The following is a 17,201-nucleotide window of genomic DNA, read 5'->3' as shown; positions in this document are numbered from 1 at the left end:
GATAAGGAAAAGGTTCACCATCCCTGCACACTCCTGTACTATAGAAAGGAAGCAGTCTAGCGAGCATCAGCTTTCATGGTTCCAGATGTGGTGACACCAAGTGGTCAGGCTGTCAAAACTTCAACTTTAATGACTTCCTAATTAACAACTGCTTCATTATCAGCAAATGGTTTGAAACATATCAACCGCAGACTGCAGATAAATTACTTTCAGCTGTTCTAGCTGTAATAAACTCCACAGGAAATGGAGACACAAGTTTATATCCTTATTAGCTTTATGTATTTTGAAGCAGTGCCAACTGGTGCTTGCAGTTGGGAGTGGTGACCTGAACTTGCAGCCCTATTGACTGTTGTAGGGTCAGTTCTACGAATACACTGACTGCTCTGTCACACTGGTGAAAATCAAATATCAGCGTGGGTCTCTGCAACCTTTAAGGGTTGTGTATGTGGTCAACCCGAAATAAATAAACACTTCTACAAAGGATCTATTAGGCAGAATACAAAACATGATGGCGACTCCTTCAGAATCACAATTGTTGACTTAATATCTCTCCATGGTGGTGAGACATTTCTAAAAGCACCTTGTGCTTTTTTTGTCAGCGTTTGTTTCTGCTTGGTTGTCGGGGGCTACCTGACTGCTAAACCACGGGAAAAACAATACAACAACGCTTGGCCTTAGTACCTCACTGGCACGGCTGGTCACCTCGATGTGCATGCATGCAGAGGCTGCCCACTTTCATCCCAGACGTGTTTCATCTGCGGCCAGAGCAGCCATGCAGACATAATCCCACTGAATCCCTAAAAAGGGACCAGTGACAGGCGTTCCTAATTCACATTTCATTCCCGGTCGCACTCTGCAGTCAGACAGGGTGTTTGCTCACTGGGTAGCTACTGGAGGGTACTTCCTGGTCCCAGTGTGGTCCTTAGACAAGGTATAAGTGGCTAGTTAAACACGTTTGAAAACAAAATGCTTTCAGGAATATTAAGAAAAGCAAGCTGCAAACAGTTACTGAGGCAGAAAGAAATCTTCATATCTGACTGAGATGTGTTGACCGAGGAATGTGTCATAGGGTGCATTCGCTCTGTGAGTTAAAAAAACAACGATGCATGCAACACTGGCAGTTTTAAATAATTTCCAATGAAAAAGATCAAGAAGATACAACACTCAGGATTATTAGGGATTAAAAAAATACAATGTAAACCGTGTCATCACAAATTCATAAAAACCTGATCCAGAGAGGATAATCAGCAACTATTTTGATAACTTATTTATCTCTAGTTATTTATATTTCAGCGGTTTTTCATCTTTTTCTAATTCCAACCATGTCTGAAAGAAATTCCATGGCAATCGAAAAGTGGTAACCGACAGACACTGCCATTAATAGAGCCCTCCACAAAACTCCAGGGATGATGATGAAAATTATTATGATTAACTTTTCATCGTTGTTTCAAGAAACCATGAATTAAAAGCCCTGTGCGAGGACAGCTTCAGTGCGAAAAGGCACAGCAAAGGTCAATAATCGTGCTCCATCTGGAGTGAGCAATACAACAAAAGTAAAAACCAGAATAAACAACCTATCAAAACATATGACACAGGGCTAGTAGAGATTCTAATGGGGTAATGCTTCATATTATACCTTTAATATAAACTAGATCCAGATCCAGAACACAGCGCTCACTCTATCAAACGATCGAAGTCCAGAAATGCAGAATAGTACTTTGCATACATTACAAATATTCAGCAATTTCATCAATTACTAATAAAGCATATATAATTCAATCATCTGTACACCAGATCGTTTCAGGGCTTCTATACAAAAAGGCAGCCATAGATTCTGTTAATTATTACAGGGAAATTGCAGTAATTTTATTTTTAAATAATGGGAAGACATTAATTCAAGTCACAGAAACAGCTTGGTGCTATTTCTGTTACGTGGCACATGACTACTAAAACTACAGCTATTCAGCATGAAGCTCGTAGCAGGATTTAGCTGCGCTGCTGTGGACAACTGGTGAGTGAGAGGTGAAACGTGTAGTGCAGAACCTAAATGAACACGACAAAATGCTCCAATCACAATATTTTGATCAATCCCATTTCCTCTTTCTTTTTTACATTCAAAATGACTTCAGCTCATTTAGCTCCCGAACTAGTGCTTTTGGAGTGTGGGCAGGTGGGCGTGATATCCTGGCCTTCTGTCAACAAGCCGTGTGACGGACAGCTTCATTAGAAAGAAAATGGACGCCCCCCGGAGACACGCCTTTGTCCCCCACCCCTTAGCTTCCTGGGATTGGGAGAGAGGACAATCTCCGAGCAGGTCTTTTAGAGTGGGAGGTCTTCAATTGTCAGATGCTTAATAGACTGTGCTCTCTCCATCTTGCTCGGGAACATGCATGTGAGAGTCACACACACACACACACACACACACAGTATCCCGACGCCCAGTATCTGAACCTCTGGCAGAAAATCAAAGATGATTGATGAGTGAAGTCTGGCTGTGTTGAAGGTCTGAGGTGTGTGATTGTGATCTGGGGACAAAGGAATCATTGCCAAAGGTTAAGCCTGCGATAAAACCCTCAGGAAAGCAGGGAAAGGATCCTACATGTCATTAATCACATGAACTCAGTTGTCATCTTTTTCTACCAATAACTAACAATGTCACTGGTGCACAGTGGGAATCAGCTGCAGTAATATTCACTGCGGCAAAATTCACCTGGAAGTTCAAAAACAATTCAAAAAGACGTCCACGCTGCCACCGCCGACTGCGTCTCCAAGAGGGTGTGTGACTACAAATGCCAACCAAACTGCTCCAGGAAGCATTGAGAGGTCTTTGTTCGAGGAGGGGCACAGACATGGACCCAACACTAACATGGCTAATGGCTTAGGGAACCCCATTGCTTCTTTAATTGAAGCTGGCTCTCTGACGTCCAGCGGGGAGAGAGAGGAGAGGGCGAGATAAGAAACAGCAAAGGAGAGGGCGAGACTGGGGAGAGGGTGAGGAGTAGGGTTTAACTCTGATCTTGAAAAGGAAGGAGGGGCTGTGGAGGGGTAAAGAAGGTGTGTGTGCGGTGGGGTTGGCGGGGGGGTGCAGCCAACTAGTATTTCCCCTGAGCTCTCAGGACACCTGGGATCATCAATGATTGATCAAACTAGAGGGTTTAACCAAGGGAGAGGTGGGTAAAAAACAGGGGCTGAGGGGGAAGAAATACAAAGGAGTGTGTGTGTGTGTGTGTGTGTGTGTGTGATAATGAGAAAGAAAAGGGGGGGATTCTAACAAAAAAAGGAGAGAAACAAACAGAAAAAAACATAAAAATTGACCAAAAAGCAACAAAAACCACTTGAACAGAAGACGTGTAAAAAGCCAGACTGAGTCCGCTGCATGTAAACCTGAGAGGCTGCCGTGGAAGCAAACATCCTGATCAAAGCCAAGCCGCTGCAGCTCCGCAGAGGCCCTGCTGCCCGCCCGCATGGTTTTGGCTGTGCTCAGACCAGCGAAAGACAAACAGAATCTCAAACCGGTCCACATGAGCCGGAACATTATTCTTAGACGCACAAACACGTACATATACACACACAGGCACACACATCAGTGCCCTCACTGTGACATAGTGACAAAGCTGGTATGGCATCCACTGTGACAATGAGGCCGTGGCATCAGACAGGTTAAAGCAAAGCAAATTAACTCAACTGCCAAAACAGTTATTTCAAAGTGAAAATAAAAGCTACATTTTTTTGTTATGTTTTCCATTAAAAAGCCTCTAGTGGTTGAAAGGAAACTAAATACTTTCACTTCACTAAGCACCACACACAGCAGCGATTGTTAGGTATGATAAGCTTATAAAATATAGTACAATGCATTTTTGGGCTTGTGACAGCCGTCAAGGATCTGAGCACTTCTTCCACTATAGGCCCCCCGCCTGCAAAGCTTCTTACTGTTCAGTTTGTAAGAGCCTTAACCTTCAAATTCAAATCCTGTTACACCTGCTGTAAAGATCACGATTCATCCGTGTTACAAGGGTGTTGGTGCCATTTTTTGTGGCATCGTGTGAGTGTATCACAGTAAAACCACGTCAAAACCTGCAAAATGGACCAGGAAGAAGTTCTGCGGTAATAGAACGAGTAATATTATCATTCATTTCAAGGTGGAAACAAGTTCCTTTTAATTCGGTGAGGACCTTGACCCACATTTGATTCTAGTGCGTTTGTTATGACGGCAGACTATGGAGCAGTGTAGATTTATTTAAAAAAAAATAGTGATAGCCATGTGACCCGAGTGGCTTATTGTTCAAAAACCTAAACTCGGCTGAACATGAAACATGTTGTTTTCGGTTGCTGGCTTTCGGGTAAAGCAGATTGGCTCCGAGGGTTGCTCGCTATTGTTGCTGAATCTCTGAATAAAGACGATCCACTCGCTGTGTCACGACTGATGCTTAGAAATGCATTATTAATGAGAATATTCTGACTGATGCTTGGGATTAATTACAGTAGCTTTGTAAGACCACCCCACCCCCTTTTTTTTCAGTGTGTTTGCCCAACACAGCCGTTCAGACATTATTTTTCTTCCCATTCAAGCACAGAATTAAACTGTGTAAGTGGTTTGCAGAAGTCTTGATACTGAGGACACCCAGACAGACATTACTGTCTGGTCAATTATTTCCACTCCACACTCCATAAAGCGTGCCCTGCGCTTTTTTCCGCATTCGAGAGAGCAACAGTTGCAGCGTGCTGTTGTCACCTGCTTTGGTCACACGGAGAAGAGCTAAAAGGCACAGGGCTTCTGAGTTAACGCCCATTTGCATCCTCTTTTGTCAACAGACTCACTTGCAAGTGCAGCTGGCTCATGAAACGCATCAACACAACCAACATGTGTTGAAGTCCTTTCAGTGAAAGAGTTCTATTGTTTAGTCAAGTGCTTTGTGAATCTATGAGTAATAAAACACATCATGTCGTTTATAAGGCAACAAACTCTCCGGACCAAATGCACGACGGTGTAAATCTTGTTCTCATGTGAATATCACTTCCTTTTAATTATTATTGCTGGTACATCAAACACTCAATATAGAGGTACCATTTGCCATTTGCCACAGACAAGCTCGGGAAGTCAGGAAGTACTGACAGACAGACTCAATCATAGTTGGTTTTCCTGGGATTTGTTGAGAATACGATAAATACAGAATAATGCCAGCCTTGCCCTTTAAGTTGGACTCTATTATTTTTGGAACGCACCATTCTCAACCCACATTCATCGTGCTGTCATACAGCGGCCGTGATTGCGGCCCGATTTTTCTCGCTAATCTTGCAAAAACCTAAGGTCTCAACAATAGCTGATGACTGGGTGATCACCATGTGAATGTGGCAGATCCTCCATCCTCCTCATTCATCAATCCAGCACACACAGATGCACACAAAAATGCTCATTCTCGCTCGCCGCGGGTTGTTGTTGGTTTCAATTAGTGGGCCCAACATCTGACACCGGGCCACAGGAGTCCGTATTGATTGGCTGAAGCTATAGAAATGTATGTGTCAAGGGCAACTGGGGTCAAACTGTGGACCCCGGCAAAAGAAAAGATGCAAAGAATGACAGGAGGGAGTGACGGAGGGAGGAGAGAGAGGCAGACGGACATGGCCTATCTAGACATGCCTCTGTAAGAAGAGGGGGAGAGGAAGATCCATTTAGATGGTACACAAAGGCAGAAGGCCATGGTGTGTGTGTGTGTGTGTGTGGAGGGTGTATAGGATAACCCACTTGAAAACCAGTTAGACATTAAGAGTGAGGAATTTTCTGCAATGTGACTCTCAATCCTGAAAAAAAAAAAAAAAAATTAGCTAAGGCTGAAGTTAGGTTGGTCAAGGGTTAAAGTTAAAGTTTGTTTCGGATTAGGAATGACTGTAGTCAGCACAAGTGTGTGTGTGTGTGTGTGTGTGTGAGAGAGAGAGAGAGAGAGAGAGAGAGAGAGCCTGGTAGGGGGTGATTCAGCAGCTGGACAAACAGACCTGATCCGACTACTGTTCAACTAATGGAGACCACTGACGGCCTGGAGCACACACTCACAATCACACACACACACACACACACACACACACACACACACACACACACACACAATAACAACTTCTGGTCTGTTTCTCATATTACGTTCACCCACTTTCATGTGAAAGCTTGATATTACAATAATAAGCAGGGTGCATAGCTTGTGGGCTGAACCTGGTGGGAGGTATCATTTGTGTAAACCCAGAACAACACTGGGGGGGTGGAGATGGACGTGCAGTGAGCAGTTACCATCTGTCCGTAACCAAGTTCACTGTGTAGTCAAGTTCAGTCAAATAAATGTCTCTGCAACAACAGACTTGGGAGAAACAGCTCGCCGGGAGACAATTTTCAAACTAGGCCGCCAAAGCTACCTGCCTCCCTATGCTTCCACTCTTTATGCTAAGCTAAGATAAGCTACGCTAAGCTAACTGCCAATGGCTTTTTTCTGTGTAGCTCAGAGTTCAGTATTTCCTTGGTCCTTAGTTCTCTCACTCCAGCAGCCGCCTCTTTATGCAGGTCACTGTCCAAAGGAACATCGAATGGATAATATTTTGTCATTCATCTCCATGACTGTCATGTCCTCTTGATATCCTGGACTGCTGTTTTCCCTCTTTATATCAGTCACAGTGCGCCGCTGCTCCGATGACACTTGCAGCAGTTGTAGTAATATCTTCTCATTATATTTCAGATACAACCAAATACGACTACTGATTTCAAACAGCAACACCAGAAGCGTTCATCAAGTTGAAACAAGCAATTCAAGACAAGTTTGTGCATTTAAGAGGGTTTGATAAATCCAACTTGAAATGCTTGTACAAGCAGGCATGAATAAAGAAAGGGCAATTTAGGATGAGAGGGCAAAAATGTTCTGCATGGGGCTCAGTATTGGTTAAGGGAAGATAGACCCCTCGATGAACTGCCAGGCATTATAAATACTGTACAGTGATGATCTGTGATATCTGAGATGTCTTATTATGGCAAAGTCACAGAAACATGATTTTAGTCTACTATTGAAGCAGAAACTTACTAATGGAGTGAAAACAATCGTTCCTGGGTTACCTGAAATCTGCTTCATTTCCTTCATGCAGCGTTGTCCCGCTGTTCTTTGCAGCATTAAGTAGAAACATATGAAGCAGTTGACTGAATGTGAAACCGAATTACTTTATATGATCTGCGCAGAAGAGCAGAGTTACAGAAATGTCCAGCTCTCGCACAATTAGGACTATAAGATCCGGTTACTGTGTTTGTGTCATGTCCTGCTGTTCACTCACTGTGTGGTCATCTGTGCTGTAACCACTGTGAAAATCTGCACTCCCTGTCTACACTCAGACACACTGTAGTCTGTTTGGTTAGCCCCCCCCCCACCCGACTGCTGGACCTCTCCTCCTGTTACATCCGGAAAATCTAAACAAAGCACTGAGCATTACTGTTGAGTTGTTGATCAGTAATGGATTAGCCATTACTCAACCCATCACTGCATCACTGATGACTGGTCAGAGATAAGATAAGATAAGATAAGATAAGATAAGATAAGATAAAACTAATCCAATGCAGAGGAAATTAAATTGTTACAGACAGCAAAGAATAAAAAGAGACAATGAAAGATCAAAAAGGATAAAGAATAAAAAAGAGCATCATAATGCTTTTTAGTGTTTCAAGAAGAAATTTGTGCATTAGACAAAAAATAAAACAATAAAACCACTGATCAAGTCAGCGAATCAATTCAAGACACAGTTCAGAAGAACTAGACTAAACGTCTTGTTCTGTAAGATTTGAGCAGCACATAATTACAGTACTGACCTACTGAAGACATCAACAAATCCAGCAGAAAAACAATTTCCACAGGGGTCTAGGTTGCTCATGTCAATAATCTTGGCTTCATGTTAATAAGCAGGCATGTTTTCATTGTGGCTCACTGCCAACTGGATCACAGAAATGAGGCAGACTTTTCGACTGCCGTGGTCAAACCGGTCAAACAAACCATCTAAATGATTTCCTCCTCTTTCTGCTGCAGCTGCCGCATTTGGAGGAATCGCACAGAAAATCGTGGTTTTCTCTGCTAAACTCTGCCCACGGGCCAAGGTTCTTTACTAAATTATACCGTTGAGCACAGAACAGTACGCCTCTCCTCTCCTCTCCTCATCTAATAAAACAGTGAGCGAGCAGCCACTCACAAAAGCTTGGAACGGTTTGGCAGAGGAGCATCTATCTGTCAGCTCAGAGCCAGAGAGCAGGGTAATTTAAAGCCACTTTTCAGGTTCAATACCAACCTTCCGGATAAATCATACATCGAACGAGATCAGCGTTTCCCACTGAGCTACTGTTTAACAGTAAGTGGGATGCCAACATTTATAGCGCAACTCAACAAAATGCATCAAGCCAGTGAGGACGTGCCATTTACATCATTTTAGAGGAGGACTTGGTTTTCCGAAAAGAAACCAAGATCATAATGGACGGTGACAATTATCAATCATTTTCTAGATTTGCTTGTCAGACAGACTTTCTATTTGGAAGACTGTGAAATGATCCATTGTGTGGATCTCTCTCAGATCAAATATACTGTATTCAGTAAGAAGTGTTGTTGTTATGTTGCTGACAGAAAAGCAAAATGTAATTTTACCCATTTTTTAAAAAAGAAATGTTGCAGCAGCACTTTTCAATAAATCCAGAGGTCAACTTGACTGTGTTTCATTTGCCTCATGATTGGGTGCGAGTGATTATAAAGCACACTGTGAAGATCATTGCTGATCATGAAATACATGACGTACTATGCACTGTACAAAAAGACTGTTAATGATTGTCAGTCATATGTATGCATGTTACACAGATGTTTCTTTTCATAAAAGTCAGGGCCAATTACTTAAACTCTATTGATAAAAAGGGGCCCTGAAAGAATTTTAAGTATGGCTTCACAGTTTGAGTCCAACACTGCAGGATTTGCAACCATTAGAAAATTTAAACCCAAGCGGTGGAGTATCAGAACCAATCAGTGATCACTGAGGTCAATGTCTGGCAGCCAATCATGTAGTGACAAATCTGTAACTTGTGTACCCTAACAAAGCTACTCAGGCAATTAATGGATTTGCTTGCAGGCGTAAAGTGAATGCACACAAGCTCAACTTTGGTAAACTTGGGTTTGTGAATTTGCACCACTGAACAATGGCAACCAGTCTTCTCACCGCTGACCTCTGAAGGAACAAAGACCCGGAGAGTCCAACCTGAGGGAAGCTGCTATTGCAGCTTAATAGCTGCGTTGCACCATTCAGTTAATTTCATCTCCTTTGTCGGACAATAAACTGCTCCATAAAAGAGACATGATTTACAGGCAGTCATGGGAGAGGAGTCGATGGGAGAGCATTGACGACAGAGCTAATAAACTTGCTATCCAACAGTTAGGAAGCTTGTTAACTCTCAGAATTTTTATTTCCCTAGTCAATATAACTTTTTATTCAGTGAAATGATGAACAATCCTGAGAACAATATGCCAGGGGAGGGAGAGAACCCTAGTCAGACCACTTTCTGACCTGACCAGGCCTTGAAAGGTTGTTAGTGACCGTATGTTGATTGACTGTATAAAACAGCCTCCATGACCTCACCCACAGGTTCTGAAGAGCCATCGTGACGCTCAGTGACAGTCACCTACATGTGATTTTGCTTTTGATGCTTTTAAATTAACCAATAGCCGGCTTTATCTGGCCTAGACAGTGAGTGGACTTCATACTGGGTGGCTGGCAAACTCACCCTGAAGGTATTATGGTTTAATCTTCAACCTTATTCCTCTCCCTCAGCTTTTCATTAATCAGCGGGAGTCTTAAGAGGATTTTACTTTCCCTAACATCACAACATAATAATCTGAAGTACCATGAGAGCTGATTGCACAATGTAAACACTATGAGAATCCTCTTAAAATACAACTGCACGAACACAGAAACTTTTAAGAAGTCAAAAAAGCTGAATAGGTTAATTCAATAAACTCATATTATAAAATTAATGTCTTGTACTGGAAGTAATAGAGCTACAGTTAATATCTTTGAAGTTACTTCATTAGCAAATAAGTATCACAAGAAAAAAAATGAAAACTCACTGGGCCAATGTCAAACGGTAAACTAGGACTCCAAACTACATTTAACTGTAAAATTCAAATAGTCAGGGGTCACAAAACGGCAATAATATCAGTGACTGTTTAACACAGACAAAATAAATGCAGGCAGCATGGTCTGCAGATAATCAATGGGCTAATCAAGAGTCCTGGACAGATGTGGCCCTGCAGGAAAAGATTCTTCTCATTTCATCCCCTTCTCTCGAGTAGCCGAGGGGGATTTAACCCATCCACTCGACTGGGATCTAACTGACACTGAAAATCCTCTGCACTGCTGATAAACCTGAGGATCAGATGAACCCCCGTATAATAGAGCGGCCCTGCAGACAATAAGAAAAGAAAAGCTGACTTCGCAATAGCCTCTGGACCTGCTCTCTGTGTGCACTAACAAGTAAATTCCAAATCCATTAGCCAGACTGACAGCGAAGCAAAGCAGTTGAGTTGGGTTTGTTTGATCAATCAGTCCGCCGAATGTTATCTTGACAACTGTGCAAATGATATTGATCGTTCATTGACCATTCATTCTCACTCCTTGTTAGCATAAGTAATTAATTCCAGCCTGATCTTGAGAACTAACAATAACACAAATCTAATGTCAGTGGGGGTGTCACATTTAGGATTCAGTTTCAGGGCATTAATGACAGTTGCTAGTGCCACCAAAGCTCCAGCTCACACCAGAAACCCTACAGACAAATGCAGAGGCATTTATTCAAGAAAGGGAATGCTCCACCTGTGAGTCAGTCAGATCGCTAGCATAGCTCTGCTGGGTCCAAAGACAACTGTCCCTGGGCCTGTGGCAGCGTGTCAGGGGCAACAGCTTTGGGGGAAGAAGGTTTATGTTTCTGGCTATAGGCAACTGGGCCCAAGTACTTTATGTAGCTGTCCAGCAGTCTAGGCACCAAGGACTCAAATATAGACAGAAGTGAGACAGACAGAATGGGAACTCCAATTCGAGTTAACATATGGGCGGTCATTTGGTTAACAAGACAGGTTCTATAGTCAATCAGCCCCTGATCACTACCAGTGAAGAATTTGCAGCCTGAATTTGTCCAAAAAAATCTAACCGGTGCATCACTAGCTGATAACCTGGTCAGTCGTGCACAAGAGTTTCCGTTCCCACAGTAGCAGCAATGTCACACGACTTTCAGTGCAAAATCTGCACAGAACTCGAACATGTCAGTCATTGGGAAACGTCACATATGAAACATTGCAGCTTCCACATGAACAGGATCAAGATTTCATTCCAGTAATCTTAGGTGTTTACCCTGAGTACACAAAAGGAACATCTATATATTCTGATTCTATAGTGGACGGAGCCTGAGGCAGCGATACAGAATAGGGCAGCTGCCTGGGGGTTTAAGGTTTTGTCTCGGGGCTGGGCTGAGGCTCTCCAGGGAGCTGGGTAAGGGGACAGGGGCTGTTGCTCGTGGCATGGTACATACACAACTGTCTCGGGGCCGAGGTGTGCTTCAGAACAAAAAACCACCACACCCTCCGGGTTTAATATGGTATGCCCGCTTCTGACCTAATATAAGAATATTAGATTTTCAAAAAGGATTACATCAGTGAGGGCTAATCTTGACTACTGTTGATGCTTACTTGTAACTTTCAGTGACTAATCTCACTGATGTAATTAAAAGGTTCCTTTGTCATTTGAGATGTTGCTCATTTTGAAATCAAAAACTTTACATTTTTGTTGCATCACTTGTATAATAAATATGTATAATATAATAATATCAAATACTAACAGCTGTCAAAGCCTTCATAGATCAGGAAACAGTATTTATTCCAGCCTTATGTGCACTTGTGATAGACAAGAAATGTGGGAGTTCATGAGCATCTTGTAAAAGAAAGGACAAAGAAGGTGGACACCAAGGAGCAAACAGCCAAGACCTTCTGCCCGCTAAACAACACTGCAGCTTTCTCAAGTGGGACAGCTTTGAACATCAGTGCCAATGATGACTCTTTCATTCAACATGCACAGAAGTGATTTAAACTTTGCTAACAAAGTGGCAAAGTGAACTTATGTTATACCAACTCTCGAACCTGTGACACTGTCCTCTGCACAGTGAGAGTGCAAGTCCACAAATGTGAGGAAGGCAAAGCCTTCACATCCTCACTTCCTTCTGTTGTTCTCAGTATGACCATCAATATGTGGTAGAAACACAAAGAGGAAAATGTATTCTAGTGTCAGAAAAAAGTAGAACAAAATCTTCTTGCAGGGACTGAAACCTGAAAGTGCTTCAGGGTATGCTTTCTTGTAAGCCAATTTGTGTTGCCTTCCGTTTGTGACTTCAAAAAGTAATTACATATCCCAAGTGTACCTTTAAGCTCATCAAGCAATACTGAGAAAAATCAGCGTACCACTTTTTTTTTTACTTTATCCCCATAATTAAGAATAGACACATTCCCCTTGTTGCTGTTCCGGGTAAGTTAACTCCCACTTTTGGCCTGGGGAGTATGCAGACAAAAAAAAGACAATGCAGACAGACCAAACAGAATGAGTCACTCGAGGATCCCTCAACAGCTTCCCACCCATGAGCATTGCCAAATGTGTTTGATTGGGCCGAGCCGGAAGCAACACTGCCGAGGAATGAACTTGGATCTGTGGAGTGTTGGAAATCTGGGCGCCTGACTGACTCACTTTAGTCAATGTGCCAATTAGTTCAGGCTGAATTCATACAAATACGTACTGTCAACTATCAGGCACTACTTTGTACCGCCATGGTGGATCCAAAGATTGGCATCTGGCCTCATGAGGGCCCATTATGCTTCATGATACATCCTACATGAACTTTCCACAACAAAAGTCTACTCATCCTGTACCTCTATTTTGGACTGTGTGTGGTTAATAGGATGAGAGAATGCAAGGGATTTCCATTTAAGTACAGTGGATGGAAGCCTGCTGCTAATGAAAAGAAGTATTTATTAGGCTGCCAATCTGTCCGTCAGCCAAACTCCCTCGAGGCCTCGTGCCCAGCAGATAGCGAGCATATCTGAACCAGGGTCAACCATTTGTAAAGCATTTCCACTACGCTTGTAAAAATGATAAAGAAGTGGTTTGAGGTTACATGGTGATACACAGAGTGGAGGAAAAAAACAGGTTTAGGATTTGCACAATGCTGGTCATATTCCTTATCTTCTCAGGATTCCTGTGGCCACCGTGGTGCCCCAGCAAGTGCTCTCCGCAGAATCTCCACTCCCACACCCCATTACAGCACAAACACAGGCCACACACACACACACACACACACACACACACACACACAGAAGAATGTACCATGAGGGACCACCAGCTGTTGCAGTGACCGAAATGGGGAACGCCCAAAATACTTCTATCATCAAAATCTGGCATGCACATTCTCTCTCATACACTTGCACACCTACAGTAAGATCAACATGGTCGCGTTCTTTCCACTGGATGATTTCTTACAAGATGCCTTCCTGTCTGTTATAGGAGCTAAGCTAATAATTACTATGAAATCATACCATCCAACAAGCCATTCATTAACAGGCCAAGAGTTTATCAGAAACTCAGCAAGTCATCATATCCCATCCGAGTCATTTACTCCCTGTGTTCATCACAATATGTCACCCGGCCGACTAAATGCTTGTAGGACAGAAGCGCTAAAAATATATCTAACATCCTACTACAGTATGTGACACATGAGATGAACAAATGAGAAAGCCTGCTGAGGAGGGCTCCCTTGGCGTCTGATTTCAAAAAGCATTAACACTCCCATCCCTTTGTTGTTTCCACTCATTTCCAGTTCTCACGCTGTTGAAAGGCAAACTACTTAACCTACAGTGTGCCCAACACTTGACACCGATAAGTCATAACACCCGTCCTTGCTGCATACGTGCCCAGCAGTCTCACTTTTAATGATTCATACCACATACAAGTGGCTGGAACACGGTCGCTTCAGCTGCAGAGCGCCGCTTTTCAATGACCAGCTGCATTTGAAGTGGCCTTCGACCCATTCCTCTATGTTTGTCTGAGAGGTTTGAGGTCCGGATGGTAACCTAGCCACTTCCTGTGCCACCTAATGACAATAATCATCCGCCAGTCTGAATTCAAAAGTGCTGCATGCAGAAATGGTAACAGTCTGCAATATTGTTTTGGATTTTGAGGGAGAACATTTCTGGAATACGGAGGCCCGAAACTGACAAAATGTTGAAAAGGTTATCAGACAAGTCAAATGCAAATTATTATTTATACAATAACACTGGACTGTATGAGGAAAGATAAAACTTTATACTTTCATTTAAAATTTAATCCAATCAAAAAAATTATCTTTAAGCATTTATCTATTTGCTATACTCCTTGAGCAGTATTTTCTGTTTCCGCACCATGTTTCATTTTTCTGAATGCCTAAATGATAACGAGATGGGTGTGCCAATGTATGCCCAGAGCAGCGAATACACGCTTCCTGTAAAAACAAGCAGCTAGCGAGAGACTTGTCGCAGCTGTCGTTTGGCGTTTACTGTAGCAAACAGACTACATCCATGCTGGCGGCACACAGTCATTTCTTTAGAAAGCGTTTCATTGGATGCAAATTTAGCATACGCCGCTGAGTGCAGGATTTTTTTTCTCTCGTTTTCCAAAAAGATATTGCAAAAGAAACTACTTTTTTTATTTTTTGCAGTAGTTGGCCCAGATACTGGCATGTAGGTGAGACATCATATATGTGATAAAAACACCTACACATTCATGAGAACTTTAAATGCATTAGCTACTGTTACATGTGTGACATCACAGCAGTAAGCACAGTCTATGGATGACTAATATTCAGTGGTTGGTGTGATTTTATAAAGAATTCTTCTTTTTACATTCAGTTTTAATTATTTAACTAATAGTATTTTTTATTGATGTATTCAGTTGCATTTTTGACCTTTTAAAGCTCATTTTGGGGCTCCACACAGTTATTTTAGTTCACCCGCCAAAAGTGACAAATAGGACTTCAGCCAGTGAAAAATCTAACTTCTCTACACACTACAGTCTCTGATAATGCCATAACCACTCACACTTTCATTCATCCCCCACAGTCAAGTGTGGGTAATGTGATATTGTGCTTCTGGAACAGACCCTCAGCAAGCAGATGGCCAGCTATTCAGAAATGCCTGGATACTGGAACCCCAAGCAGAACCACAGAAAAGAGGAGAGTGAGGTTCAAGGCTTTACAAGCACTAGAATATTTGCAAAGGTTGTATATGAAATTGCGCTCTCGAAACATTCGACCCTCTTCAAATATATTTGCCGAGAAGCGCTCTTCTCCACAGCAGTGTCTGCTTCACAATAAGAGGAGAATATTCGAATGTTTGGGATGAAAATGAGATGCTTTGGAGAGGCTTTGATTGTGATACATTTCTAAGCTGTTTCCCCTTTGCAAGATAAAATCCAACAGCTGTTATGGAAGAGGGGAACCAGCTGCCGAACTTAACTCCATTTTCCTTTTTTAGCCATTTCCACAGAATCAGGAACACACCCCACACTGGAGAGCTTTCTGAGTTCGGATGCAGCAGGCTCATGCACCGCAGGCTCATCAGGTGCAACACACAAACTGAGGGGGGATCCTCTGAAAGCCAAGCCTCACCTCGTCTCTGAACAGCTGAAATCATTGCACATAACTGGCTCTAAACACACACTCCCTGTGACAGAGGAATTTCAACTGTTCACTGCAAAGTCTAAAGACTAAACTGGCTGTGAGGCTTTGCCTTGAGATTTACTGCAAGTAAAGGGCGAGAGCCAACTTCATCATGTTATAAGGGCCTGTTTGATTCCTCCTCATATTTCACCAGCAGCAATACAAACATACCTTGTTCATCATCATCATCGCCCATCAGTGACAGAGATTCCAGTAAATAAACGCACATCTAAAAGCCACAAAACTCCTGTCAAGCTGTCAAGTTCAGTGAACAGGACCAAAGCAGATCCCTGCTTTGGTCTAACTGAGGCAGTAAACAGGCATCTGAGTGTGTAGCCAGCAGAATGCCAGCAGGTGAACAAGGCATTTGACATTTGGCTCACACACATTCCTACATCAGGCGACAGAAGCCCAGTGCTCACCACGGTCCAAAGCTGCTGTGCATCCCTGTTACAGCCAAAACGATCAGAATAACTTCAAGGCTACCGCTGATCCAGCTGTTCAGAGGTAAAAACAAAGCACATGAGCGATTTGAGACTTTCTGCACACACCTGAAAGCAGCAAGCAAACCCCTCGACCATGCCGGACTATTAAACCACTTCATGATATGAACGGTGAATCGTGAAAGCTGCTTCTGAACGCATCACACGAGCAAGTGCCGAGCTGACACGGCCAACATCAGGATTTTTGTCTTTGACAAGCAAAAGTGCTGCTTTTAGGATCAGTACTTTGTGTTAATAAATGTTGGCCTTGGACTTACCTGTTGGGTCAGTAAAGTGTGTGAATCAGCCGTCCATGGTGTTGCGTGAAACAGCCTCACATCCACGCTAACAGGCAGAGGAAGGTTGCCTGATCCGGTCCGGCTCCACTCCACGATACTGTTAGTCTTCCCTAAAAAAATAATAAAAAGCCGCCGCAGTTTTTAAAAAAGTAACTGAGCGAAAAGTAGAGTCCGAGTCCAGAAAGTGTGTGTGTGTGTGTTTGAGTGTGAGTGTGTGTGTGTTAGTGTGTGTGCGTGTGAGCGTGTGCTTCCCTCAGGACATGAGGCAGCCTCTGTTGTTCGGCTGCAGAGACGCTCAGGACAGGCAGGTCTCCACTGGAGACAGCGGACAGCTGAGACAAGAGGCACGGAGTCAGACAGGGTGGGACAGGAAACGGCATGTGCCGCTTTCAAAATAAATGCCCAAACCCTGTCACACCTGAGGGGGAACAATGGAACATTAATTATGTGTGGCAATTAAATCGATATGGGGAAGTGGTGTAATGAAGTACGGCTAAAAGCTCGTTGTAATTCTTCACTATGCTACTTTATACTCTTACTTCAGTGCATAGACCCAACAGAAGAGTTACAAGTCCATTTCCGGATCCCGCTTATTTATAAATTATGACATACTATTGTAGATTAGAAGTACCCCCACCTTTCCCAGCA

General features: G+C 42.9%; 1 protein-coding gene across 1 annotated transcript in view; it reads right to left on the bottom strand.

The window, feature by feature from the left end:
• Nucleotides 1–16,663, bottom strand: part of plxnb1a (plexin b1a) — a 57,329-nt gene extending 40,666 nt beyond the window's left edge. Inside the window, exon 1 of the mRNA XM_041945273.1 lies at nt 16,533–16,663. The gene's annotated coding sequence lies outside the window, so the exon portion shown is untranslated. The remainder of the gene's footprint in view (nt 1–16,532) is intronic.
• Between the last annotated feature and the right edge of the window lie 538 nt (nt 16,664–17,201).

The sequence above is a fragment of the Chelmon rostratus genome, chromosome 10, assembly GCF_017976325.1.
Source record: "Chelmon rostratus isolate fCheRos1 chromosome 10, fCheRos1.pri, whole genome shotgun sequence".
NCBI lineage: Eukaryota > Metazoa > Chordata > Actinopteri > Chaetodontiformes > Chaetodontidae > Chelmon > Chelmon rostratus.
Note: the sequence above shows the minus strand (reverse complement) of the source record. Positions and strands in the feature narration are given on the sequence as shown.